Source organism: Protomyctophum parallelum (genome assembly GCF_964188405.1).
Source record: "Protomyctophum parallelum genome assembly, chromosome: 12".
NCBI lineage: Eukaryota > Metazoa > Chordata > Actinopteri > Myctophiformes > Myctophidae > Protomyctophum > Protomyctophum parallelum.
In genome coordinates this window covers 9061045-9088834 of record NC_139712.1, presented here as the reverse complement: position 1 = coordinate 9088834, position 27790 = coordinate 9061045, and the positions used below count along the sequence as shown (strand labels likewise).

General features: G+C 42.8%; 1 protein-coding gene across 1 annotated transcript in view; it reads right to left on the bottom strand.

Annotated features, from left to right (window-relative positions):
* LOC310868271 (A-type potassium channel modulatory protein DPP6-like) overlaps positions 1-27790 on the bottom strand; it is a gene marked incomplete at both ends in the record, with an annotated part of 552655 nt that overhangs the window by 141441 nt on the left and 383424 nt on the right.

Here is a 27790-nt window from a genome sequence, read left to right as displayed (position 1 = left end):
GCCCTCTGGTGGCGGGCGGTTATTTGTATAGCACCTTTCATACATAAATGCAGCTCAAAGTGCTTCACAGGGCAGGGCACAAAAATAAAAATAAAAGTATAATACAATAAAACACAAGTAGTTAAAATGATAGAACAATGGCAAAGAACAAAATTGAATATAAGAACATGAAATAAATAAAAAACAAATTAAAACACCACATGCAGCAAATCAGTCAGGGCAGGTAGTAAAACTCAACTAAAAGCAAGAGTGAAGAGGTGAGTCTTGAGTTGAGATTTAAAAATGTCTACAGAGGGTGCGTGTCTGAGCTCGAATGTAAGTTTATTCCAGGCTGTTGGGCCGTAGAAGCAAAAAGCTGCCTCACCATATTTTTTTGTGCACATTCTTTTAGGCACTTCAAGTAGGCCAGCATTGGAGGACCTGAGGGGGGCGGTTATAGGGACAGGACATATCTAGGTAGGCAGTCACGGAGGTACGTCGGTGCGAGACCATTGAGAGCTTTATAGACAAGTAAAATAATTTTAAAATCAATCCTAAAAACAACCGGAAGCCAGTGCAGTGATGCCAAAACTGGAGTAATATGTTCTCTCATCTTAGTTCTAGTTAAAACTCTAGCTGCTGCATTTTGGACAAGTTGTAATCTGTTAGTCATTTTCTTATAGGCAGTCCTGAAAAGAGTGCATTGCAGTAATCAAGCCGAGAAAAAACAAAGGCGTGGATTAGCGTTTTTGCATCGTCCAAGGACAAAAAATAGGCTCTGATTTGTGCAATATTTCTAAGGTGAAAAAAGGCAATCTTGGTAACATGATTAATGTGTGAATTAAAATTAAATTCAGAATCAATAATAACCCCCAGGTTCTTTACTGTACTGTTACTTTCTACAGTCAGGTTGCCAAGTCTGCTTATTATTGATTCTTTCTGCTCGCTAGAACCGATTATGAGAACTTCTGTCTTATCCTCATTTAGCTTGAGAAAGTTCTCACTCATCCAACATTTGATGCTAGACAGACAGGTCAACAGCGGGTCTAAAGCACAGGGATCGTCTGGAGCCACAGAAAGATATAATTGGGTATCATCAGCATAGAAATGAAAATTGACTCCGTGATTGGCAATGAGTTCACCCAATGGCAGTATGTACAAGGAGAATAGCAGAGGACCAAGAATCGAGCCCTGTGGAACACCAGAACTGATGTCGTGTTTGTCTGAGTCAAACTCGGCTAGATTGACAAAGTACCTTCTGTTTGATAGGTAGGAGGAGAACCAGGACAGGGCCGTACCAGACAGGCCTATCCAGTGCTCCAGACGCTGTATTAAAATTGAATGATCAATCGTGTCAAATGCAGCCGTTAAATCTAGAAGTAAGATAACGGATACATGTTTCTTGTCAGCAGACACCCTAAGATCATTCATTACTTTTACAAGTGCTGTTTCTGTGCTGTGACCTTTCCTAAAGCCAGATTGGAATTTGTTGTGCACATTATTGTTCTGTAGAAACACATCCAATTGATGAGAGATGCATTTTTCTAAAACCTTGCCCAGAAAGGGTAGATTTGAAATGGGTCGATAGTTACCCAAAACAGAGGGATCAAGATTGTGTTTCTTGAGTAGGGGGGCCTACTCAAGAAACAGGCCTCGACTCCATCCCTGAAAATTTCGAATGCGGACGTCCTCTCCTTTTCCCTGAAAACACGGACAGGAGAGTCTCCTCCACGGTCATGATGGTACTTCTGTGCGGCTTTGTTGTTTTTCAACCCGTCTGGCAAAGCTCAGGCTTCAGTAAACTGAACCGGTGTTCGGACCTGGCGCTTCAGGAACAACTCAGCTGGGGGTCCGACCAGTCACAGTGTGGGGGGTGTGACGTATATTTCCTAGCAACTTAAGAGAGAAGAGAACGGACGACGGACAGTCAGATGAAAGTTTTCAAGTCCTTGCAGTTCCATATACATCAGTGTACTGCGGTACGTAAGCAGGAAGTTTGCTAACCCGCGACTGAGCGACAACAAAGCCTGACCATATCCGCCTCCAGCTCATTTTTTTGTCAGAGCTCGCTTCAGGATCTGTACACAGACCGTTCTGCCCGGTCTGTTTAATGCAGGGTGGTATGCAGGCACGGCAGTATGTCCGATTCCATTACTCTGCAGGAATTGAGTAAACTCCTTAGCCCTCTAAGACCCAGCGTTGCTTTTTAGCAACAATTTTATTTTATTTAATTACTAAATTATTATAATATTTTTCTGTTCTTTTTTCACCTAAACGTCATCAGTGATGTTCATTGCAATGCCATTTCAATGCCATTGGTCATGATATTTGCATATAACCCCCCCCCCCCCCCCCCCCCCCCACAGAGGCTGAAATTCACACAAATTAAAAATGTCTGGACTCTGTGCGACTTTGAACATTTTTTAACCTAAGACTTTTGACCTTTACCCTAATAAAAGTAGGTAAAATAATTGTAATATATGTTTTTTTGTGATCATTAGAATGTCTAGAACATGTTTTATTCATTATTGTGAAAGATATCCCCAAAATGTAAATTATTAATTTATTATATTATTATATAATTATTATATAATTATTATAAATTTTTCATCAAACTTTATTTTTTTATTTTTTTTAACATATTTTTTAGTCTTAGTCCTAGTAGTACAAAGGTTGAAATCTATTTTTTGCATGTAGAAATTAATGCGGGTGTTAGAGGGTTAGACACTAGTTGCGGGCCATTGTCCGAAACCAACTCTCCTGGTAGGCCATAAGCAGCAGACAGGCCCCTCAGAACCACAATGGAGTTCTGAGAGGAGGAAGTTCTGTTGTGGAGGACATCGGGAAAACTTTCCAACCACTTGGAGTGGCCATCTATGACAATTAGAAAATGCTGCTCGTCTTTCTCAGCAAAATCAGTGGCGTGCACAGATATACACTAGGGGGTGCTAGAGCACCCCCTGCCCTTTTGGCAATGTGCTAAAAATATATATATATATATATATATATATTATTTTTTTCTTAATTTGTAGTGTGTGGACCATGCGGTGACATTGATCAAATCTTGATAAAAAAACGCTTCTACTATATTATTTAGACCCCCCACAATCTAAAGCTATGTTTCTATGTCAGTGGTTCTTCGATAAATAAATAAAATAGCAGACCTACAAGCAGGGGCGCAATAGGGTAGGGGACGGAGGGGTTTCGTCCCCTGCCAGCCTCACATTGGTCCCCCCCAGATGTGTTAGTGGGTCCCCCCTGGCTGGGGGGGTCCCCCCCTGGCTCCAAAGTTATCTTAGGAGTAATACTTTTGAAATCCTGCGTTCATAAACGCGATATATTTTGAAGCATATATTTGATCCACCCCTGTTTAAATCCCAAAATGGTTTGGCCCGTTCTCTCAACTTTCGGAAGTTGGGAGTTGTTACACCGCAATCAGTGACCCAATGTGCTTTGCACTCTGTAATGATTCTAATAATACAGGAACAGAATTCAATAGGACACCACTTTTGGTGTCACGCACCACTTTGGCACCGTCAGACGATCAATAGATGAATGGATTTACGTTATCCTTTTCATGTCAAGGACCCCCAAATGGACACGTATTAGCCTGCGGACCCCCCCCATTTGAAGAGAAGAGAAGGACCCCCATAAGAGAAGATTTATACAGCTCGGACGGACCCTATTTTAACCATTTCTAGCGGTGGGACTCCAATTGATAATCAATGTTAATTAAAAAAACTGAGAGCGTCCACATGACATGCCACAAACTATCATGTAGTTGTACCTCTGGGGGTCCCCGGACCCCACTTTGGGAATTATATTATTATTTTGGGGGATTTGGGGAAAGGAGGAGATCGACGCCGCTATTAACTGTCAAGACCAGGTAAGGCGCTGCAGGTTTTTCTTTCCTCTCGAGTTGCATGGGTTGAACTAAACTACATTAAAACATCCTCTCCTGAAAACCTCCCAGGTGTTGTACATTTTATAGGATAGGCTAACTTACAGATCAGATGGTCAGTGAGTTTTGACCTGTTCGAGGCGCTGCTGATAATGTGGTTAAACTTTTACGTTTTGAGACAAATGGGGAGGAGGAGGAATCACAGCCAGGTAATTCATAATAATAATAATAACTGTGCCAAAACGCAGTTTTGTATGTACATTGAGTCACTGGAACAACCTCTCTGTAGTTCGACCCCAAACCCTAACCATAACCCCACGTTTGTGGTTAGACCCCCCCATCCCCCCCTCTCCTAGGGTGGTGGGGGGGACGGGGGGGACGGATTTTTCGGCGGCGCCGCTTCGCGGCGACGCTATATGTCCCCCCCTAGCGTTCGGTCCGTGTTGCGCCGCTGCCTACAAGCCCGTAGACCTATGAGCTTGTAGATCTGCTATTTTTCAATAGCTAAAGCGCCAAAATGGGTTCCCGCCCCAAAATGCGCTGCACAAGGTGACCTTTTTTTCCACTTGAGCACCTGCCCCTCTAAATGTCTGTGCACGCCACTGAGCAAAATCAATGTGAATCCTCTGCCACACTCTTTCTGGCCATCTCCAATGGTGCAGCGGCGCCCACCGCTGGCATTTTCTGTACTGCTTTGGCATACCGAGCACCCTTTTCCACAAGTTCTTGGATATCAGCATCACAGCCTGGCCACCAGAGATAACTGCGGGCAAGAGCCTTCATACGACAGATACCTGGGTGCTCATGGTGAAGGTCTTCCACAGTGTTGGCAAGTAACTTAAGTAATATACTATATGTGGGTTTGAGTGTTTATTTATAATGGTAGACTGGGTTGAAGTCAAGTTGCTTTGCAGACTGCTGATCCGCTCTAGATCTAGACTCTAGAGCGGATACGGAAACGATGCACACTCGTCGGTACGTATGTGTGAAGTATCGGATGCAGAAGGCCTTAAAACTCGTTAGACTGCACTGTTAGAGAGAAGAGATGTAAATAAACTAACAATGGAGGAGGTGGAGGATTATTTTGAGTATATGTCCGTGATCAAGACGAGATGAACATTATTGTCCGCTGCAAGTCGTGCATACGGAAGAAGCTATATTCCACGTCGAAATCTACTTCTAATCTATGTGTACAAATGGATCCATCATCATGAGTTAAATAAACACTGCAGAATAGGGGAGGGGGGACTGCTAATGTTGAAAATGCAAAGTAAGACTTTTGGGGACAAAATATGCAATTACTGGGGGCGAGAGAAAAAAGTAATAAGTAAAGTAATAAGTAACTAGTTACTTTTCTCAGGGAGTAATAAGTAGTGTAACTTTATTACTTAAAAAAAAAGTAATAAGTAATAAGTAGTATATTAGTGTTAAAGTAATATTTTGCCAACACTGGTCTCCCAGTACTCTCTGTCGGTGAACTGGGGGTATGATGACTCTTTGGCCCCGGAGAATGCAGCCTTGCTTCGCTGACAACTCCTGTCTGTGCATGAAGTAACGGTCTCAGTGCTTCATCCTGCACATGATTAGCCCATTCTGACCTGAGATCAGATTCATACGAGGTTTCCACTGGACACACACTGGTCTGATTAACCCATTCTGACCTGAGATCAGATTCTAAAAATGTCAGTCGTTCTTCGATTTTTCAAAAAATAGCAGACCTACAAGCTCGTATCGCGCCACTCGGTGGCGCGATATGAGCTTGTAGATCTGCTATTTTTCAATAGGTAAAGCACGACATGATGCTAACACCAAAACGGGTTCCCGTTCAGAATGGGTCAGGCCAGCCATTCATTGTGTAAGCTCCACAACCTTGCTATAAGAACAGGATCCTTCATTGTAGCATTCTCAATGTCGTTTGCACTGATTGGAAAATTCCTCCACATGAGAGAAATTAGAAGATACTTTCCTCCTCCGCTGTGTTGTGTCACCCGAGGCTTGGTGGAAGGCGTGACAAAGCATCAGCATTTTGCATGATCAGCTGATTTCTTGTATTCAATGACGTAATTGTACGCCATGAGAACGTTGCATCCTCAAAGCTGCCAATGTTGGAACGGCTGTTTTCGGCCCCAGGATTGCCAAACAATGGCTTGTGGTCTGTCAGGAGAGTGACCTTTCTCCCATACAAATATTTGTGGAATTTCTTTACTCCAAAAATGATGCAGGCAAGCGCCTCCTTTTCAATCTGGGCACATACTTCTTTTCAGCATCGGTCAGAGTCCTCGATGCAAAAGAAGCCACAGGTCGTTCCTCTCCATTTTCCATCACACGGGAGATCACAGCACCAACAAGTTTCAGCGGTTTCAGTGGCATGCGAGTGTCGTAGTGCACCAACACTGTATTCTGCTTCAACAGTTGTTTAGCGTCATTAAACGCTTTAGCACATTCAGCAGTCCAAACCCACTTCACATCTTGTTTTAGCAGGTTGTGCAGAGGCTTTAGACGGGTTTTCCAAGAAACGGGAATAGTAATTGAGAAGCCCCAAGAACGACTTAAATTCTGTGACATTTTGTTGGTGCCGGTTGCCTTCGGTTATATGGCTGCCACTTTGTCATCCGTGGGGTGAAGACCCTCTTTGTCAATACGATGTCCCAGATACACAACACTGCTCTGAAAACAAAAATGGCACTTGGGACAGTTTCACTCTGACCCCATGTTTTTCAAAGACATGTGAGCACTTCATCCAGCCTCTTTAAACGCAGTGATGAGGATATCATCCAAAAAGCATGTCACACGATCCAGCCCTAATTGCAGCATCTGGTCCATGGACTGACTGAAAAAATTGCAGGTGCACTGGAAACACCTATAGCTAAGGCGGTGGTATTTTTTACAGTCCCTTGTGAGTGTTAACGGTAGGGTTGACCTCGATTAGTCGAATAGTCGACCAATCGATCGGAACGGGTCTCAGTCGACTGACCACCTCTTAGTCGATGTTCATAAAATAACAAGAAAATAATATTTTGTTTTTGCCCCAATTTTTTTTATATAAAAATACAATATTTACAAAAAATATACAAAAATATTGTATTATTCCACTAGGTCTGTGGGGGACATAAACACATTTGAACATTCTGACTGTTCAAATCTCCAATGTGCATGTGGAGTGTGTCTGCCTGTGTGGCAATGTGCCACTGCCTGTGTCTTGAATCGCACAGTGCGCTGCAGGCCTGATAAGACTCCAGAATCTCAATCTCACCTGCTGTGCTCAACCTGGCTAATGACAAGCCTCTCAGTTGTTCACAAAAAAAAAAGAAGAGATTTGAACAGTCAGAATGTTCAAATGTGTTTATGTCCCCCACAGACCTAGTGGAATAATACTATATTTTTGTATATTTTTGTAAATATTTTATTTTTATATACAATTATTTTGCTCAGTCGACTATTAGTCGACTAACAGCAAATGTATTCATCTATCAGTCGACTATACAAATCCTTAGTCGGGGACAGCCCTACCTTGGGCACATTGACTATGGGCGACGCCCACTGACTTGTCTCAACCTTCGAGATCACTCTTGCCTTTTTCCAATCTGTCCAGCTCTCTCTCTCTACTGCTTCCTTTAGCGCATATAGGGAACTGGACGTGCTTTACAGGATATTGGTGTGGTGTCAGGTTTTGTGTGCGAATCCTAGCTTTGAAACCTTTAATGCATCCTCGACCCTCAGAGAACACTGCCTGGTGTCGCTGTACCACCTCTTGGACCCTGGGATTCCATTCTGCTGCTGTTATAGCACACTGTGTACTGTGGAAATCTGCTTCCAGTTTAGCTGTAGTTTCTTTAACCCATTCCGACCTGAGATCAGATTCTTACGAGGTTTCCACTGGACACACACTGGTCCGATTAACCCATTCTGACCTGAGATCAGATTCTAGAAATGTCAGTCGCTCTTCGATTTTTCAAAAATAGCAGACCTACAAGCTCGTATCGCGCCACTCGGTGGCGCGATATGAGCTTGTAGATCTGCTATTTTTAAATAGCTAAAGCATAACATGATGCTGACACCAAAATGGGTGCCCGGTCAGAATGGGTTAACCCTCTAACACCCGCATTCATTTCTACTTGCAAAAAATAGATTTCAACCTTACTACTACTTTGTACTACTAGGACTGAGACTAAAAAAATATGTTAAAAAAAAATAAAAAAAATAAAGTTTGATGAAAAATGTATAATAATTATATAAATTAATAATTTACATTTTGGGGATATCTTTCACAATAATGAATAAAACATGTTCTAGACATTCTAATGATCACAAAAAAAAACATATATTACAATTATTTTACCTACTTTTATTAGGGTCCAGACATTTTTTATCTGTGTGGATGTCAGCCTCTGTGGGGGGTATTTATATGCAAATATCATGACCAATGGCATTGAAATGGCATTGCAATGAACATCACTGATGACGTTTAGGTGGAAAAAAAAAGTAATTAAATAAAATAAAATTGTGACTTGCTGTATCTCATACTGTACTGGTACCATTATGTACTGTACCCACAAACAGGGATTATCTTGCCTGAGTATATGATTTCAGCTTCAATCTGGAGGCTGGTTTTTAGTGGGAAACGGGTTAGGTTTGACTGGTAAAACTCCTGTGATACCACCGACACTGCTGACCCTGTATCCAGTAGCATGGTTTTGCTCTCGTCACCCGGTACAACATAAACTGTGTAACCTTTCTCATGGCTACATGTACAGTATATATAGCATACAATCCAAAAAGATCATCACCTGCATCATTCATCATCTATTGCAGGTGCATCTTCCTCATTTTCCACATACTGGGTTTGAGAAGTGACATTGCCTCTTCTGCGTGCACGAGCGATATGTGCCCAATCCTGGAGCATGTGTGACACTTTTCATTTTTGAATCTGCAGTCATGTGCTAAATGTTTCCCATGCTAACATGCTAATGCTAACATGCTAATGCTAACATGCTAACATACTAACATGCTAACATGCTAACATGATAATCCTAACATGATAATACTATCATGCTAACATGCTAATGCTAGACATCGATAGCATGCTCAGTGGCGTGCACAGACATTTAGAGGGGGCAGGTGCTCAAGTGAAAAAAAGGGCACCTTGTGCAGCGCATTTTGGGGCGCCGGGAACCCATTTTGGTGCTTTAGCTATTGAAAAATAGCAGATCTACAAGCTCATATAGCGCGCCACCGAGTGGCGCGCTATATGAGCTTGTATAGGTCTGCTATTTTCTTTTTATCGAGGAACCACTGACATAGAAACACATAGCTTTAGATTGTGGGGGGGCCTAAATAATATAGTAGAAGCGTTTTTATCAAGATTTGATCAATGTCACCGCATGGTCCACACACTACAAATTATAAGAAGAGCAAAATTGCCAAAAGGGCAGGGGGTGCTCTAGCACCCCCTAGTGTCTATCCGTGCATGCCACTGAGCATGCTTGTTCTTGTTGCACCCCAGTATTTCTGTTCATTACTTTCTGGCCTCTTCCTCTGTTGTCATAATTGTTCCCTCTGTACTGCCCTTTCCTCCCCCCATCAGAAAAAGTGTGAGCACTTGACAGGGCATTCACCTGGTGAGCCGGTGCACTCATGTGTCCTGCAAACTCCAATGTTTTCTTTGATGCAAGCTCCATTGATATAGCAATCTCACAGGCCAGCCGGAATGTCAGATCCTTTTCTGACAGCACACCTGCGCTGCACAGCCTCAGAGTGCAGTCCACCACACACAAAGCTATATCCCTCAGCGCCTCGTCCAGGTAACGGCCAAAATCACAGGTGGCTGACAAACTGCCTCGAAGCAACAACATAATCAGAAACAGCTTCCCCTTTCCTTCTGGTTTACGTTTTTTGGGTTCAGCTATCACAAATCGGCTTCGGTTTATAATGCAAACCCATAATGCTCTCTTCAGGTCAGCATAATCCATCCCACTTGGCACATTTAGGAGATACCAGGTTCTTCAGCAGCTTGCAAGTGTCCGCCCCCAGTGGCGTGCACAGCCATTTAGAGGGGCAGGTGCTCAAGTGAAAAAAAGGGCACCTTGTGCAGCGCATTTTGGGGCGGGAACCCATTTTGGTGCTTTAGCTATTGAAAAATAGCAGATCTACAAGCTCATAGCGCGCGCTACGAGCTTGTAGGTCTGCTATTTTTCTTTAATCGAAGAACCACAGACATAGAAACATAGCTTTAGATTGTGGGGGGCCTAAATAATATAGTAGAAGCGTTTTTTTCTATCAAGATTTGATCAATGTCACCGCACAGTCCACACACTACAAAAAAAAAAAAGTTTTTTTTTTTTTTTTGCCAAAAGGGCAGGGGGTGCTCTAGCACCCCCTAGTGTCTATCTGTGCACGCCACTGTCCGCCCCAATCACGAAAAGAAACACGGGCACCCTCTTGTCATCAGCAATATGTCATTTGCCAACATCCACTGCTCCAGACGCTCCACATACGACTCAAAACCCTCCTTTGAGTCATCGTATAGACATCCACACGACCGATGCGTCCAGCCATGGCAACGTGCAGGAGAAGAATATTTTTTTTTATCTGGTTCCTTAACACATTTATTACAGGAAGTGCCTTCAAAATAAAGGCTATAGAGTGCCAGAGTTGTCTGATCGCTTTTACTTTGAAAGCCATGAAACAGGAAACACTTGCCTAAAAAAGTTGACTTTACAAAGGGACCTCACATCCCCGATCATCTTAATATATTGTTTTACGCTCCAAAAAGCGTTCATATTTTGCGGGAGAGACGGATGAGGAGCAGAAATGAAGCGCCAGCATATCGATCCATTGATCACCACGGAGAGCGCCCTGGATTAGGAGATACGAGTCATTCTTTCCGCCGCGCTAACATGGGAGTCAATGACAAGCTAATAGTTGCACTGAGCGTTAGCGTACGGCAAGCGAAAAGCGAAATGCCAAAAAAAAAATAGGACAAATTCTGAATATTCTTATCTCGCCCCGCGTCGCTGGGACGTCGCTAGGACGTCCTCACATGTCAATAGTACTAATATTTCGGGATCCTTATGACGTTCTCAGACGTCCTATGTATAGAATCTGTTAACAAAAAACAATGTCCTTTATACGACCAGTGTACAGGATTTAAACAAGTCCTTCACGCAGACACGTTCAAAAACATCCTCGTCGCCACTGTAATATTCTGGGACTTAATAAATAAATAACACACTTGGAGAGCATTTAAACACAGGTCTTTACTTCTTGACTCTTAATGCAGAACTGAACACACACAGCACACTCAGAGGCTATACAACAGGCTGCAGGGGATCTTGCTAATCAGCACAGGTGGAAATAATGGTCTCAATCAGTGGCATGATCTTTCACCTAGAAGACCCATCGTTTTTTTTTAAACGCATAGCAATATGAATCCAGACAGCAAAGGGTGTGCTTTTTGAGTGGTGCAACAACCACTCCAAAGAACAGCAATGTCCGTGTGTACCTATAACTATGTGGCCATGGGCACGAGAATGACTATTGGAACCAGTAGGGGCGCTGTTGTGCCAGAAACAGAGAGAGAGAGATGGTATTAGTGCTGCACTGTTGCCTGCTAATGAGAGAGAGAGAGAGAGAGAGAGAGAGAGAGAGAGAGAGAGAGAGAGAGAGAGAGAGAAAGAGAGAGAGGAGGGAGGGAGGGGGGGGAGGAGGGAGGGGGGGGGGGGGGGGAGTTGCACCACTCAGTTCCCCAGGGTGTAATGTTTTTTAGACAATTAGACAAAAAAGAAGGAAAACATGTTTACAAGAGAGGCCGTCTCATAATGCATGAAGAAATATAAATAGATAAACTAGCCAGTCTAAGATAGAAAAGGTTATGTTTTGTTTTTGGGGTCACTGAATTCAAAATACGATGACATTTTGTTTGTTGCACCCACTTCAAACCATCGTTTTTTTAAACGCATAGCATGAATCCAGACAGCAAAGGTGTGTTTTTTAGACAATTAGACAATTAGACAAAAAAAAGGAAAACATGTTTACAAGAGAGACCGTCTCATAATGCAGGAAGAAATATAAATAGATAAACTAGACAGTCTTAACTCTTTCCAGGCCATGTTTGTTTTCATTATATTCCCCTTCTCCTCCAGGCAATGTGGACATTTGACCAATCTGTCAAAGCCCATATATAATATTATGTGAATATGTCCCAATGTCATGAAATAACTCATATGAAAGTGATAAGTCTCATCTTTCCCCCAAAAAAAGAATTATGTTTGTAGCATGTTCCGTTCTTTAGTTATAGGCAGTTGAATAGGTCATGGTTTCATCAAAATCAGCCCTCTGAAATAATTTGTCTGAGAAAACAGCACTTTTGTGAAAGACACTCTCTCAAGCAGAATACTCACTTGAAACTTTTTTCTTTTTCTATAGTGACTTATCTGATATATGTACAGTATTTGTCTTCAAGCAGTTAAAGTTAAAAAAAGTATAAAAAAGTGTTTTTGTTGAATAAATCTTATTTTCACCCCATGAATGAGACTCAAACAGTAACTCCATTTACTCCATCCGGCGGCCCGGTCGCAACGAGATCACCCCCGTCCGAAACTAAATAAAACTAAATAAAATTGCACTTACTAGCCTACTCATTATCCTTTGAACACATTTTCGTTTCGGTCTCATGGGAAGCCAATCACCTTCGTCCCCCGCCGGATGTCCCGCCCCCGCCGGATGTCCCGCTCCCAGCTGATCCGGTGACCGCGGCGCGGACACTGTTGCATCCTCCGATGCAGACAGTGTATCATCGGACAGTCACAGTACTGTTTTCGTTTTCTTTTTTCTTTTCCTTGCGTGTTGGACTGTTCCTCCTCCTCGTCTGAACTTTCCATCTCTGATCCAGTCTCTGGATTTGGAAGGGCAACCAGGAAGGCATGCATTGTGGTTTGGCCAGGGCCTGGATTACCTGGCGGCCGCTTGCCAGCTCGTCCACGGTCCAGCGCGCACTTCAGCGGGGACTTCCACGGCTCCACGGCGGCGACCAACAGGCTGCCTGCTGGCTCGCTCGTAGCCTGGCATGAGCGTCTCGCTGGCTCGTTTGGGGGTCCGGCCAGGTTTTTTGGGGGGGGGGGCATTTTAGCCCTGATCGATCGCTGGTGTCTTTGATCTGCTTTTGTCTTGCTATGTGCTGTGGGTCAGTAGTGTGTCCCGACGACTCTGAGTCAGACTGGAGTGGAGGATTTTGTGGCTCATGGGAACATTTTTTGGCTCAGCCTGTGTTGTCATGGTGTGATTGAATACTTTAGGGCCTGTCTTTTATCGCAGCGCTACCAAACTTTGTCACAGGGTGGGGGAGAATGTCTTATAGCGGCTGCAAATATAAAAACAAATCTCGTCCAACCTCGTCCTAGGCGGCATAAAATCAAAAAATAATCTCGTCCGATCTCGCCCTGTGCCCGGAAAGGGTTAAGATAGAAAAGGTTATGTTTTGTTTTGGGTCACTGAATTGTTTGTTTGGGTGCACCCACTTCAAATCAAAACAGCAGCGTCGACATCGCCATACAGAATACAGAACATGGAAGACCAAAGCACCCACACATTGTCCAGTCATTGCAGGGCACTTAGTTGGAACACAAACGCAAGGCCGAGAGATTCAAAGCACTGTAAAGCAAAATGCGCCCGGGTAACACTCCGGATGGAGTGTTGAGATGTAATCTCCCCATCTGGTTCTTCTTGGTCTCCTCCTCCCAGTGGGACCTCCCATGGGGTCTCCTCCCAGTGGGACCTCCCATAGGGTCTCTCCTCCCAGTAGGACCTCCCATGGGGTCTCCTCCCAGTGGGACCTCCCTATAAGGAGACACTCGGGAGGCATGCCCGAACCACCTATACTGTAAGCTGGCTCTGAGTGAAGGAGCAGCTCCACTCTACTCCGAGTCTCTCCCCGGGGGACTTTAACTGACCCTCCAGCCGACCGCCTGAGAGAAGTCATCTCAGACGCACTGTATCCTCCACCTTATTCTTACGGTCATAATAATGACCATATTGTAAGCCATAATTAGGACTACTTCTTGTTCAACCCAGACTCCCATGGCTGCCCCCGTCCTATCCAACGGGCTAGTGGATCTTTAACCCATTCAGATTATAAAAATGTCTTCTACATCCTGACAGTTCTCCTGAAAAAGCTATGCTTCTATGTCAGTCGTTCTTTCGATTTAAAGAAAAATAGCAGACCTACAAGCTCGTAGCGCGCCACTCGGTGGCGCGCTACGAGCTTGTAGATATGCTATTTTTCAATAGCTAAAGCATAGCATAATGCTAACACCAAAAGGGGTTTTAAGCTCTGTGTGAGTACGATCCAGAGTGTTTATATTTAACTCTGAATATGAACAGTTTAAAAGTTGTTCATTTCGATCATCATCGACAATATTATGACAGAAGAGATCAATAATCCCACCTCTTCAGGATAGCTTTCCCCAGCTGAGGTCTCGTTTATCCTTTTATCTTTTTAAAGGTATATTCAGTGATTTCACTTAATTCAAAAAAAATTGTTTTGTTGTGATAATCCTCCCTACTATAGAGTGTGCTGGCCATATAAGGAGTTCCTCCCCTGTCCCCAGTTAACCCCTGGGGGTCAAAAAACCTTAGGTTTCGTTTTTGACTCTCTATCCTGATTGGACGAAAGGCTGGGTCCCCCACAGCCAAAAACGAAACCTAAGGTTTTTTGAGTGAAATCACTGAATATACCTTTAACCCTGTGCTGTTGTTGTATCTGTTATGTTTTGCTTTTTTTTTTTTTTTCTTAATAAAGTCTGTTCCTAGTGTTCCTACTGTATGTACTGTAAAGCGCTTTGGGTATTTAGAAAAGCGCTATATAAATTTGAGCTATTATTATTATTATTATTAATAATACATCGTCGTCAACAATATGACAGAAGAGATCAACACATTTGACATGACGTACATCCAACCTCTAATGGACCAAAAATGGACCAGTCAGGGTGCGACGTACAGTACAGTACAGTACAGTACAGTACAGTACCCAGGAAGTGTGATCTGCAGGGGGGGGGGGGGGGGGGGGTGGGGGGGAAACAACAGACCGTATGGGGTCCGTTAAAGCCCCGCTAAACGCCGACCATTAAAATCTCCGTGTGAGACACGGCGATGCACATGATGGAAGCTTCAAAGCGGCCACGACAGGCGGCGGGAGAGCCAGAAATATTCATACCGTACGTGTGCATGCGTGGATGAATCTTCAGAGCGGCACACATGCTGTGGTAAACAGCCATTTAAGCCATTTTGCGCGGGAACCCCTTTCTGTGTTATAGCATTACGTTATGCTATTGAAAAATAGCAGATCTACAAGCTCATAGCGCGCCACCATCATAATCATAATCTGATCTCGGGTCAGAATGGGTTAAGTCATTCTGACCGGGCACCCATTTTGGTGTCGGCATCATGTTATGCTTTAGCTATTTAAAAATAGCAGATCTACAAGCTCGTATCGCGCCACCGAGTGGCGCGCTACGAGCTTGTAGGTCTGCTATTTTTTGAAAAATCGAAGAACGACTGACATTTTTAGAATCTGATCTCAGGTCAGAATGGGTTCATCAGACCCAGTGTTTGTCCGGCGGAAACCTCGTATGAATCTGATCTCAGGTCAGAATGGGTTAAGTCGCACGGAAGAGTCACGGGAAATGAGGTGTCCACAGAGGAGTGGATCCATGCTAAGTAGTTAACGATGCTTGGCGCGCGCACGCACACACACACACGCACACGCACACACACACACGCACACACGCACACACGCACACACACGCACACACAAAATACACTGAGATTTGGTGGCATGAGACCATGTCAATGCTTGTCGCACTCCGGGTAGGGAATGATAATTTGCCCCGGGGTATCTCGGGGGTCTTATTCATGTGAGTGAGGGGAGGATGGAGGAGGGAGCAGGGAGAGCTCAGCCTGGGAGAATTGGAACAGCAGGGAGGAGGGAGGCGGTGTTCACAGTCTCTGTAACGGCACAGTTTGTGACGAAAATGTCAAATTAAATGTGTATATAGATTGTATACAAGTATAGTGACATTTGCCAGTAGATAAACATATGTGTATATAGCGTAGAGTCTATACGCTATACACATATGTTTGATATCTACTGGCAAATGTCACTACTCAAATTATGCTATGCAGTTTATAGTCTACGCCGTAGACTAAACTAGCATAGCATAATTTGAGTGATATCATAGTTTTCTGTATATTTTATGTATTCTTAGTGAACACAAATAGATGTAGCTGTACTCTACTACTCATACTGTACTGTACTGTACTGTACTGTACTGTACTGTACTGTACTGTACTGTACTGTACTGTACTGTACTGTACTGTACTGTACTGTACTGTACTGTACTGTACTTATACTGTTCGTACTCAAGCGGGCATGGAGACATAATAGGGACCCACGTTGCTGTTCCTTGGAGTGACTAGCAGCAGCTTTAACCCATTCTGACCTGAGATCAGATTCATACGAGGTTTCCGCTGGACACACACTGGTCTGATTATAACCCATTCTGACCTGAGATCAGATTCTAAAAAAATGTCAGGCGCTCTTCGACTTTTCAAAAATAGCAGACCTACAAGCAGTAGTGAAAGTACTGAAGCAGTGAAAGTGAAGTGAAATTGGGCTATACGATCTACAAGCTCACAACACAAGTGTTGTGGGCTTGTAGATCGGCTATCTTCACTATAGTCTGGGTCCCGGGGAGGGGAGACGTCAAATTTATCTTTTGGGTCACGGGGTAAAACGTTTGGGAACGGTTCCTTCTGCTAAATATACATTCTGACAGAAGGGTGTCACTTTTACAGTTTTAACCCATTCTGACCTGAGATCAGATTCTAAAAATCTCTTCTACATCCCGACAGTTTTCTAGAAAAAGCTACGTTTCTATGTCAGTCGTTCTTCAATTTTTTCAAAAATAGCAGACCTACAAGCTCGTAGCGCGCCACTCGGTGGCGCGCTATGAGCTTGTAGATCTGCTATTTTTCAATAGCTAAAGCATAGCATAATGCTTCCCACCCAAAATGGGTTAAACTCTGTAGATCTCCCTACTATATGTCAGCAATGAACTGGGGACTCAAAAGCAGACGAGACATTGGGAAGAGACAGCGTTGAAGAAGTTATTACAGCTTGCTCTGCTCTAATAAATCTCAAAACTTAATAAGATATATTTCCAGACAGACTCTCTCCTCAATGTGACAGAATTCAATGCGACAGAGGCAAATATCCTCCATCGTTTTTGCTCCCCATGCCCAAGGATATAGAATAGGAAAGATATTGGATTAACCCATTCTGGGCGGGAACCCCTTTTGTTGTTTTAAGCGTTACATTATACTTTATTAGCTATTGAAAAAAGAAGCTGCTACGAGCTTGTAGGTCGGCTATTTTTGGAGAAAAAAAATCGCGGAATGTGGCGCAAATCTTTGAATATATATTCTTTCAGAGCGAACCTTTTAGCTCAAATCTTTGCTTCTGGGGGGGGTCCCTGGAACAACATATTTTCAGATGGGGGGGTCGGTGGCCAATTACATATAATTTTTGGGGTCCTTGACATGAAATATTGAGCAGAAACATGAGGTTTTTCAGAAAAGTGTCATTATTTATAAGACATTTTTTAAATTTCGACGTCAGGCTTACATGGGTTAAGAAGTTGGAAACATTCATGAGAGCCATATTGAACCCGATCATATTCAAATTATTCCGGAAACGTTAAGATTCCATTTCTAAGTTAACAAAAAGGGCACAGCAGAAACTTCTCTCATATGGCCAGATCACCGTTAACCCATTCTGACCGGGCACTCATTTTGGTGTTGGCATCATGTCGTGCTTTAGCTATTGAAAAATAGCAGATCTACTGACATTTTTAGAATCTGATCTCAGGTCAGAATGGGTTAATCAGACCAGTGTGTGTCCAGTGGAAAACTCGTATGAATCTGATCTCAGGTCAGAATGGGTTAAAGATATTGATACAAGGCGGCGGTTCCCAGGTTTAACCCATTTAGGCCTGACGTCGAAAATAAAAATAAAAAATAAAATGAAAAACCTCATGTTTCTATATCAGTGGTTCTCAATATTTCCCCAAAAATTATATGCAATATGCCGCCGACCCCCATCTGAAAATATGTTGTTCCAGGGACACCCCCAGAAGCAAAGATTTGAAACTCTAAAATAATATATATTCAAAGATTTGAGGCACATTTTCACGATTTCTTAAAAAGATAGCAGACCTACAAGCTCATAGCTCATAGCTCAAGCTCATGAACTTGTAGATCTGCTATTTTTCCAATAGCTCAAGTATATACACATAATGCTTCAAAACACCAAAAGGGGTTCCCGCACAAAAAGGGTTAATGAAATATCCAGTACTATAATTTAAAAAAGAAATAAGGTTATTGGGTTTGGCTGGCACCGGCTGGCCAACGTCTGTAATTAAAAAGTACCAGAAGGACTTCAGAGCGCTGGCTATTCGTTCCATAGTGTGAGTCTTCTCTAGAGCACCCAAAACAAATAGCATTTAAAGGTTTTATGACATTCATTTTCATTTATTTTTCTTTTTCTTTTTTCTTTTAGGTTTTATGACCTCAATTACACCCAAAAAACCTGAACTTTGAACATTCTGTGGATTTTCTGTGGTCTGAAGTTTTCTTTGGGTTTTTTTTGGGCCTTTTGAGCTACAATGAAAACAGGCAACACAGTGAAAACAGTGACATCTGCTGGCAAATCCCATTGACATATATGGGATTTGCAGTAAGTGATGTCACTTACTGCCGGCAAATCAGAGCACCTGTTTGAGCCAGAAAACCCCAGATCACAGAAAGTCTACTGAATGTTAAAAGTTCATATTTTTTGGGTGCAATTGAGATTAGAAAACCTAAAAAAAACAAGAACAATTCCAAAACCTTTTTTTTATGTCACAATCCCTTTAAATTGACTGAGTGTGCTCGTTTATATGTTTCTGCCCCTCGTCTGTTGCCCAGGCCCCAAATTAACAAATGAACTTATGCGCTTAAGCGCCGGGGCCCGCTAGCCTGTAGGGCTGTGTGTGTGCGCGCGAGACTATATTTCAAATAGGTATACACAGCTGTTGCTTCCGTATAAACTCTGTTCAAAAAGGTCACTGATTTCAATGTTAACGCAAAACACAGAAATCGCTGCTAGTGTTTTTTTTTGGTCGTCCGACAGTTTCTCAAACCGCTCGGTTTGGAGAAGACTCTTATGCTTTAGCTATTGAAAAAATAGCAGATCTACAAGCTCATAGCGCGCCACCGAGTGGCGCGCTACGAGCTTGTAAGTCTGCTATTTTTGAAAAATCGAAGAACGACTGACATTTTTTTTTAGAATCTGATCTCAGGTCAGAATGCGTTCAATCAGACCAGTGTGTGTCCTAGTGGAAACCTCGTATGAATCTGATCTCAGGTCAGAATGGGTTAAGAGGTTTGATAACCACGGCTCTCTACACTTTATTGGAACGGATGCTTCATTAGTAATCATTGATTAGTAACACCTGTGAAGGAGCGCCACTTTCTTTCCAAAATGGCTGTTTGTGTCAAGGACCCCCAAATCAACATTAATTAGGCCACGGACCCCCCATTTGAAAACACATGCCAGTGACCCCCGATAAGGGAGAATTTGTACGGCTCTAGCAGTGATTGCGAAACATATTAAAACAGTTTCCGTGCCGGGAATGGATTACTCCAGGTTACTGTCGCTGCCAACCCCGCTATACCCGCCATTTGTTTTATGTGTTTAATCCGCTGTATTGTAATAAATAAAAATAAAATCCGTCTTCGTCGCGGAGACGGAGACTAGATGGTTTCGTTTTGATGACGAAACCGGAAATCGTCACATGCTGTGGGCTGCTAGGGCTTCTGGGAAATTGAGGCCAATGGAAATGCATGGGGTGCAACGCCTCATTGAGACGAGTCTTGTGTGCGTCTTCCGGGTTTTGCACCAAGATGGTGGATGATACGCTTGGATCACAACATACCACGGGAGCTTTTTTCGCTGGATTTTCGCGGATTAAAAGCCCAAATAATTCAGCGTATGCTCTAAAGGTAATGCAACAATCTCGGCAGTGAAGGGGGGTTGATTAAAATGCGGGTTAAGCGTGTAAAACAGTCAAACTGTTAATTTCAAGGACCCCCCAGTTTTGCACGCATTATGCCACGGACCCCCCCCCCCCCCCGATTTAATGGCATTTCTAATCTCTGGGACCCCCCAATTTATATTGTGAAACCACTGTTAATTTAATTATGAGAGTGTATGTTCCATTTGTACACTCTCTGAGTTACAGACCCATAAGGGTCCATACAGTATATGGTTACAAATGATCATTTAGCTGGGGACCCCCTGGAACTCCCTCAAAGACCCCTGGGGGTCCCCGGACCCCACTCTTGGAACCACCGGGCATAGAGCCTATGAATAAAACTGGACTTACTGAAATGTTCTGGTACACGGTTTAAAGATGAACCCATTCTGAACGGGAACCCCTTTTGGTGTCGGCATCATGTTATGCTTTAGCTATTGAAAAATAGCAGATCTACAAGCTCATAGCGCGCCACCGAGTGACGCGCTAAGAGCTTGTAGGTCTGCTATTTTTGAAAAATCAAAGAACGACTGACATAGAAACATATAGCTTTTTCAGAAAACTGTCATTTTCAAACAGACATTTTTGGAATCTGATCTCAGGTCAGAATGGGTTAACAACAAAAATTAACACAATTTACATAAATAAAATACATTCACTCTAGAGTACGTCTGCATGAATCTACCCCCAGGTGCAACAGGGGAACACGTACAGTACTGTATACCGCCAGTACATTCAGAAATAACAGCATTAAAAGCAGAATTAAAATAATCCTGGTGCAGAATTTTTTTCATTGCGTGTACAATTATCAGTCAGTGGACAGTACAGGGCCTGTGGGTGGCTGGTGGTAAATGCCTTGTCTTGCTATGCCTCCCCTGAGACCAGGAAAGAAGCCGACAGCTTTAATAACTGAACTGTTTAAAATAATGGCTCATATGCATTCATGAATGGCAAATTGGAGGCGGGCGGCCATATTCCATGATTTGCTCTTAAAAGTACTGTACGTAGTCTTTCTCAAGGACACGTCCAAAGGTCACATAATGTTTAGCTGTCAGGTCTGGGAGCTCATTATTTAAAAAGAAAAGAAAGAAAATATTTATGTAGCTGATGTTTATGCAGAGTGTGAGACCGTTTGGGTCAAAGGTGGACAGTGTTGCGGAGGTGGAGAAAAGGGCCGTTTAATGATATGGTGATATGGTTAATATTTGGCTGGAAGGACTACACAGAGCAATCTTTGTTCCTACTTTCACCTACAAGTAAGACGCGCAAACGCGGGAAGCGAACGCAGCTCGCAAATGGCAATGACAACAATTAGAATAAATTACATACTTTTTTAAGGTTTTCTTTTTAAAGTTCTCTTTTTTGTGTTTTTTTAAGATTTTATTTTTAAGTAAAGTTTTTGAAGTGAAGTGTTTTTAAAGTTTTTTTTAAGTAAATTTTTTTGTGTTTTTTTAAGTTTTTTTTTGGAAGTGAAGTTTTTTGAAGTTAAGTGTTTTTAAAGTTTTTTCTTTTTCATTTAAAGTTTTTTGAAGTTAAGTTTTTTCTTTTTCATTTTAAGTTAAGTTTTTTTTTAAGTTAAGTTGTGTGTGTGTGTGTGTGTGTGTGTGTGTGTGTGTGTGCGTGCGTGCGTGTGTGTGTTTTGTGTGATACAGCTGCGCCCTCTGGTGGCGGGGGGGTGGTGTAACAGCGGGACAGACAGACACACACACAGACAGACAGACATGATCTGCAGGGTCTCATAGTTAGTGCTCACTGAGTTCGCAATGAGAGTATAGGAGCGATCGTTAATCGTGACAGCCAGCCCTTATAGGCAGAGTGTGTGGGCGGATCAGTGGCGGTTCTGGAGGGAAGGTATAGAGATGTACGTCGTCAGCATATAGCATCGGAACTGGAGGCCATGTTTCTGGAGGATTTGTCTGCAAAAGGGACCATGTAGAGCCCCCGGGGGAGACACCGCCATCGCTAACAGGGGAGCTGTGGAACGATTGGCAGTAATTTATGGAGATGAATTGATGTCTGTCGTATAGCGCTATACGACCGTAGTGACTGCAGGGCAGTGACAAGTGCGCCGATGCACGAGACAAGTGTGGAACGGTTCGACGGTATCAAAGGCAGCGTTGACGTCGAGGCGATGTCACTGGTCACTTTAATGAGGGCTGTCTGTCTCTGTGCTGTGTGGCATTGCCCATACCAAACCAAAAAAAAAAACAATGAGCCCACTAAGAAAAAAACGACAGGCCTACAGCACACACACCAAGACCCGCCCCCGCTCGATCATGATTGGCGGAATGCCCGCTCTCTCTATCCCGGTTGGATGAAGGCTTGCATGGGCCACCTATAGCCAAACAAAAAAGGAAACCTCTTTTTTGGACCCCCAGGGGTTAACTGGGGACAGGGAGGAACTCCTTATATGGTCAGCACACGCTATAGTAGGGAGGATTGTCACAACAAAAGTGAAATCACTGAATATATATATTAAGTTAAACTAGGGCCGGGACTAATTGCGATTAATTTAGATTAATTAACTACAGAAAAATTAATCGCACCTTTTTTTTCACCGCGGAACGTTTCTCACTGGGCGCTTTTCTATAGTACTGAAAACTGAAAGTAAATATGAGTAAATATGAAGTAAGTACAGCTTTGTGATGTCTGTTACTGTTACTAAAAAAAATTCAGACCTCCAGTTCTAGGCAACACAGGATGGGGTGACTTTTTATTATTATTTCCACAACAGGTATATTAATGACAGTAAAATGTTGAAAATGAGTGGTATCCTGTAGTCACTATTCGTTGATTCACTGGGATACCAAAAAACATAAAAAAAAAGGTTTCTCGGGTTGAATATTGATATGCGATTAAAATGCGATTAATCTAGATTAATTAACTACAAAGCCTCTGATTAATTAGATTTTTTTTTTTTTATCGAGTCCCAGCTCTAAGTTAAACATAGTTTAGTATAAGTATATAGTATAAGTTAAACATATCAAAAAGTATAAAACGTGGAAAAAGTGGAGGCACTAAGCTGGCCTATACTAGTAATGAAACTGTCAGGATGTAATAGACATTTTTAGAATCTGATCTCAGGTCAGAATGGGCTAGTAGTGTGCACAGGAAATGTGCTGGACGGTCCAGCAGTTTGGAAGATTACCTCCGGAATGCACACATACACGTGCACATACATACACACACATACACATGCACATACCTCCGCACACATACACGCGCACATACCTCCGCACACATACACGTGCACATACATACACACATGCACGCGGACATGCCGACACACCCTCCTTAGATGGCTATATAGCCTCTTTCAGAGCCATGCCATGAAAAAGAAAACGTGGAGACAGAAGACGGAGCGAGAGAGGGGAACGGAACCAAGTGAGATGGGGGTGGTGTGTTTGAGCAGAAAAAGAAAACAGGGAGACAGAAGACGGAGCGAGAGAGGGGAACGGAACGGAGTGAGATGGGGGTGGTGTGTTTGAGCAGTGCTGTCAGAAGCAGTTAGCTAGCAGACGCTTGGCCTGGCAGGGGATCATCCATCAAAGAAAACAAAGAGGAAACAAAGCGCTATCCCATCATTTCTCACACTCCGTTCTTCAGAAGGGTGCATTTTTTTTCCTGTCACAGCTTCCCCAACCCTACCTACCAGTGTTGTTTTCGTCGACTAAAACTAAGACGAAAAATGTCCGTCGACTACCTTTTTTCACTGACTAAAACGAAATAAAAACGAATCTATGATGACTAAAACTATAAGACTAAATATACTGACAATTTCGTCAACAAATAAAAACTAGACTAATATGTTAGTAAGGGACTAGTGGACAAGAGATCCAGTTTTATGCTGGGTTGCATGCTATTTTCAGCATGCAACCAAAGTGTAAAATATGTCATTACAACGACATGAAGGCCTGTCAAAACACATTTCAGTCGACTAAATCAACTGTAGATTTAGTCGACTAAAATCGTATGACATTTAGTCGACTAAAATTTGTTGTGACAATCCTCTCTACTATAGAGTGTGCTGACCATATAAGGAGTTCCTCCCCTGTCCCCAGTTAACCCCTGGGGGTCAAAAAACCTTAGGTTTCGTTTTTTGGCTCTCTATCCTGATTGGATGAAAGGCTTTGGGTCCCACAGCCAAAAACGAAACCTAAGGTTTTTTGAGGGAAATCACTGAATATACCTTTAAGTTGATGATTCGTCTTGTCATACAAAATAATAAGGTTATAGCAAAGGAATATCACCTCTCTAACACTATAGCCATGTTTTGTATGGAGAGTAAAGGTTGGCTGCCTTCAGGAAAGGAGATATTGGTGTTCCAGCAGACAATACGTTGTAAATCCCTGGAACATGTGACACGTTTAAACCTAAACACCATGTGTGTAATCATAAAATGCCAAATGTTTATTAATGGTCATAAAATACAGTAGAACACGAGTTCACTCAAACACCTCACGAGAACACCTAGTGTTCGAATTCTAAACACCTATATGACTGACTAAACACGTTTATGTGTTTAAAAAGTGTTACAGGCGATTAAACATGTTCTTCTGTTCGTAATCTAAACAATGTGACACGTTTAAAAAGTGTTACAAATATGTGTTTAAAACAGTTTGTAACCTAAACGCTTGGGTTTAGTGTGCAGACTGAAGGTCTTTTTTGTCCATCAGTCGACGACATGCGTTTAACACTGCCAAAGCAAGTGTCAAAAAAAATACAATACAAAACTGTTGAAAATGGGGAAAGTATAATATATACAGTTGGAGGGGGTATACAGCAACAGAGCTATATGTCACATCGCATTGTTACTGTATATTACATAAAGGGTTTTTGTTGTTTGTTTTGCAGTCACTTTATAGGACAAATACCAGCATTTTTTTTAATCCCCCTAGAGAACTGAAACAAACTGAATGAAATCCCAGAAGTATTTTAGCTCATTCTGAACGGGAACCCATTTTGGTGTTGGCATCATGTCGTGCTTTAGCTATTGAAAAATAGCAGATCTACAAGCTCATATCGCGCCACCGAGTGGCGCGATACGAGCTTGTAGGTCTGCTATTTTTGAAAAATTGAAGAGCGACTGACATTTTTAGAATCTGATCTCAGGTCAGAATGGGTTCATCAGACCAGTGTGTGTCCGGTGGAAACATCGTATGAATCTGATCTCAGGTCAGAATGGGTTAAACAAAACTCAGCGTCCCAGTTGAGCTGAGCCACCCACCTGCAGTCTCCCAGCAGGCACAGCTGAGCCAGCATTAGCTCTCCGCAAAGAAAATGCTAAACTGCTTAAGCAGCGGAAGCAGGAGATTAAGCCATTTTAGGCTGGAACCCCCTTTTGGTGTTAGCATCATGCTACGCTTTAGCTATTGAAAAATAGCAGATCTACAAGCTCATAGCGCGCCACCGAGTGGCGCGCTACGAGCTTGTAGGTCTGCTATCTTTTGAAAAATCGAAGAACCGCACTGACATAGAAACATAGCTTTTTTCAGAAAACTGTCAGGATGTATAGAATAACATTTTTAGAATCTGATCTCAGGTCAGAATGGGATAAGCCTTTATCGCTCTGCTCAGTTGTTATAGCTAATAAATACGCTCTGTCTTCCAAAAGCCTCTTTTTATGTCATGAGAAGAGTGGATTTATTCTTTTGTATTTTTTTTGTATCCGACTGTTTACCACAAATATGACTATTTGGGGGGGGGGGGGGGGGGACCGCGCGCGGTCTGAAAAGCTTTGGGGAAACCATGGTGGGGCTTACAGCGGATTAGGGGATGGCGGTTCACGGCGGTATATGAAACTGGAGACGCCACCTGTCTCCAGTGTTGTTTTCGTCGACTAAAACTAAGACGAAGAATGTCCGTCGACTACCTTTTTTCCACTGAAGAAAACGAAATGGAAACTGAATGAAAACTGTGCTATGATGACTAAAACTGAGACTAAATATACTAAAATTTCGTCAACAAATAAAAACTAGACTAAAATGCTATAGGAAGGGACTAGTGGACAAGAGATCCAGTTTAAGTCATTTTACACTTGGTTGCATGCTGAAAATAGCCGATCTACAAGCTCACAACGCGTCGCGCTGCGACACGTTGTGAGCTTGTAGATAGTGTAAAAACAGTCCTTACGACGGCATCAGTGCCCACCAAAATGCATTCTAGTCGACTAAATCACCTGTAGATTTAGTCGACTAAAATCTCATGACATTTAGTCGACTAAAACTAGACTAACAACCAACACATTCCAGGTGACTAAAATGTGACGAAAGACTAAATGAAAACTATCCAAAAGACTATATGACTAAAACTAAAATCAAAATTACGAGGCCTGGCCTTATACCTATAACCGCCGAGCAGCCAAACATGGCTCAAGGTCATCCTGTATAAGTCTGTGACAGACACTCTGTGGGGGGGGGGGGGAGTGGTCACCCGTTGATGAGGCGTTTTCGGGGGTGTCTCACGCTGCGCCAACATCTGTGGCGTGCGGCGGTGGCGGCGGTGTATACCTTGAGGACTGCGTGTGTGTGTGTCTGTGTGAAATACACCTCAGGCGTCCCCCCTCCCTGTACAGCAGATAATAAGCATATAGCTCCAGAACTATACTGTATACGCTCGAAGTGAAGTGTTATAGGGTACTGGAATTCCTTGAGAAATGGAATGCGGGATTGATGTCGCCCCATGCTAGGGACCCGTGGCTCTGTCTATTATTAGCCCATTCTGAACGGGTTAACCCATTTTGGTGTCGGCATCGTGTTATGCTTTAGCTATTGAAAAATAGCAGATCTACAAGCTCGTAGCGCGCCACCGAGTGGCGCGCTACGAGCTTGTAGGTCTGCTATTTTTTTGAAAAATCGAATAACGACTGACATTTTTTTAGAATCTGCATGATCTCAGGTCAGAATGGGTTAATCAGACCAGTGTGTGTCTCCAGTGGGAAACCTCGTATGAATCTGATCTCAGGTCAGAATGGGTTAGGGGACAGGACTGCTGTCCCTGCTGGAATATCTAAAAATATATTTCACTATCATAAAGGTTGGACTTGTTACCGCTGCCAGAATACTGTTGCGTCATTGGAAAGGTCCCCAGAACACCATGGGCTTAACCCATTCTGACCTGAGATCAGATTCATACGAGGTTTCCACTGGACACACACTGGTCTGATTAACCCATTCTGACCTGAGATCAGATTCCAAAAATGTCAGTCGTTCTTCGATTTTTCAAAATAGCAGACCTACAAGCTCGTAGCGCGCCACTCGGTGGCGCGCTACGAGCTTGTAGATCTGCTATTTTTCAATAGCTAAAATTATAACATAATGTATGTAAAACACCAAAAGGGGTTCCCGTTCAGAATGGGTTTTAAAGAATGTTATGAAGAAATATGGGATGAATTCTGGATGTATATGAACCTTAAATGAACATTAATTCTTCTTATTTTTTATTTTTATTTTAACCGTTGTGTTTCTCGGACTGGCTATTTGTAATATAAGTTTGTAATGTTGATGCTGCTTTTGTACTGAACTTAGATCTTGTACGACTTTCATGATCATCATGAATGATTTTTAGAGTCTGATCTCAGGTCAGAATGGGATAAATTAAGGGCTCAGTGAGTGGATTACAGGTGTATATATATATATATATATATATCGGCAGGTGCGTCGACTGTGTGTGACTTTGGCAGGCCTATAACCCATTCTGACCGGGCACCCATTTTGGTGTCAGCATCATGTTATGCTTTAGCTATTTAAAAATAGCAGATCTACCTGCTCATATCGCGCCA